Here is a 2,773-nt window from a genome sequence, read left to right as displayed (position 1 = left end):
TCTCTGTGAGAGTTTCTTTCCCGTACAGAAATAACACTGTTAGTTATTTTGCCGACTTTGATGAATGTCGGCTTTGATTCTGCCGGTGCCAGGAGGCTCCCCCCCCCACCCCCCCGACCCAAACAGACATCCAATTACACCTTTGAAACGAATCAAGTGTTATGTAAGCACCCTCCATCTTGTGTCAGATCACATACCCTGTTTGCTTGAGTGACAGCGGGCTTTGTGTGTCTGCTGTTGTGTGTGTGTGTTTGTCACAATATTAACCCTTTAATGTGAGGCTCTACCCATGGCTTCAGGGTCCCTGAGACTGACTGGTAGAGTGGTGTGGGGGGGTCAGGGCGCCATGCTTCTCCATGGCTCCGTCACCTCTGGGCTCAGCTGGAGATCGACCACCCTCGGCTTTATCTGTGACAGACAGACGTCTTCAGGAGCCAGCACGCCCTCGGGGGGGAGGCTTGGGGTGGGAGGTCTGCAGGGGCATCAGGAAAAAACGACAGACACACATCTCCGTCCCTGCTGCCCCCCCCCCCCCCATTCCTTCCACTCTGTCCTCTGACACACCGAGAGGGGACGAGATAGAAAGGATCTGTTGTCATTTGTCCGTTCTCAGGGGATCACAGTTGACGTCACGTCTGCACACGTCTCGCAGCAGATTGGAAAAAAGGTTCTTAGTTGAGTGCAGAGCGGGAGCAGCACCTGCCGAGGGCTTGAATACACAACACAAACACACAATAAGCGGGAAAAGCCCTTGTGTGGTTATCCGGGCTGAGCCTTAATTCAGAGACACGACTCAGGCTTAGAAATACTGATGTAGTTACAGTTTGATTGGCTTAGTACAGTAACCAATAAAATCTCCCCATGCCATTTTACATGTGATCGCACGAGGGGGAGGAACCTTTACACACAAGTGACTCACAATCCAAAAGCACTGTGTCTTCATTAAAGCCCCCGAATAAATCCTAAACTGCCAATCTGCCTTTCAATTACCAATTTAAATAGAAGTTCAATTACGTAACTCCTCTGCTGGTATATGCATTCATTTTACACACACACACAAACACACACACACACACACAAATTGTTCACCCCTGTTTGCAAACAGGAACAAATTTAAATTGTATTGCATCAAATTCGGCAAAGCCTGAAATCTACCACTAACACACATTACTATATAGTAAATCTTATAGCTCGCTGCCAACTCCAGCAATACCAGGCAATCCAGCCATGCTGTGACAACCATTATACCCACTATAGGTTTGTGTACCATTAAAATGATTTTGAAGCCATTAGTAAAAAAGAAACTACATTGTGTTGCTCCATTACTTAACTGATTGAGTTATAGTGTATTCTTTTAAGGATGCTGATGGTGTATGCAATATATAACTTATAGATTCAAACAACACAACAAACAGTATTCCACCTCTTACATAATCAAATACTCAAACACGTGAGATCTGTACCAGTTCAGGCTCCTTCTCCCTTGAAGGACTTGCTCTCCACGCTCTGTTAGCGCCTCTCAGTCACTGCATTCACCACAGTTCAGGTTTGTTTAGATGGTTTAATCCCCAGCGCCAATGGATATTGGATGGGTCGGCTCGAGAAGGATCCACCCTCTCGAGCCGATGATGTAAGGACGCATTTAAAGGAGCCTTCGAAACTGGGCGGCCAAACCAAACCTCTCCTCTGTGACGCAGTCGGTTTAAAATGCAGCATTCGAAGCCTAATCTCTTTTCCTGCCCCCGGACGACCATTCTCTGTAAGTAGTAATTTACCAAACCAGCTTGTGACCAACCTTTCCCCCACATGGCTCCTTCTCCGTCCCCACCACGTTGCACCGAAGCCTTCTCCTCCACATGTCCTCCCGTGACATCGTGAGCCGCATGGACTAAACCATCTATTGTGTGTTTTATCTGCTCCAGCTATGGAAGGGCTCACCATTTCCTGTGGGCTTATCAACCGCTTCCCTCAAATATACCTCGGTGAGCTAATCTCCTACCAACCAGGCCTCTCTTTAAAATATGCCAGCGCTGAAGTCGTATTCTTTAAAAGCAAATCTTACAATTCATTCTCACCTGATGATAAATTAATCTCTATTTGCTCTCAGTTGCTGCTGCTGGATAACTCGTGTCGCCCGGCTTATCGTGCTCGGACCAACTGAACATAAAGCACAGGAGGAGAATTCATTTATCTGTAGACTGACATCTTTGTTTGAGTGATTTGAGCAGTAGGAGGTTTTAAAATGGACGTCACCTGGAATGTGCTGAAATCGTAGCTAACTGGTGAATTTTATCTAGTTTGGCTTCTATCACAAATCTCCCTTCAGTCCAGTTTCCTTTCACTTCACGTTCATACCCATCTTTCTGCTTCCTCCTGCTGGTTCACTCTCTCTGGAGCTCCAGCCTGCTCGCTCCTCGGGGGAGTCTTAAAGGTAAAGGTTGCCCTGTGCGTCACCCCCTGTTCCTCCTCTCGGTCCTGTTTCACCCTAATATGAGGGATAAAGCTGCACTTGTCTTCTGAACCTTATCTCCAAGCTCAGCTGCATGGATTAAAATACCTCGTCCAGATACAGTTTGGAGATAGTGTCCACAATCCTCTGTGACTTCATGGTGATAAGCTGTCTTTGTGTCAGGAAAAAATGGGATTATGGACACCAGGTAGTTTAACTGTTACTCAACCACGGACTTAAATGTTGGGTGCAAAATCTACTTATTTAGTTATAGTTGAGAGAAGTAAATGAACAGAGATGAGGGAGAAGAAAACTGCGAGAAGC

The sequence above is a fragment of the Pleuronectes platessa genome, chromosome 4, assembly GCF_947347685.1.
Source record: "Pleuronectes platessa chromosome 4, fPlePla1.1, whole genome shotgun sequence".
NCBI classification, from domain to species: domain Eukaryota; kingdom Metazoa; phylum Chordata; class Actinopteri; order Pleuronectiformes; family Pleuronectidae; genus Pleuronectes; species Pleuronectes platessa.
The sequence above is the reverse complement of the archived record's forward strand: the minus strand, read 5'-3'. Positions refer to the sequence as shown.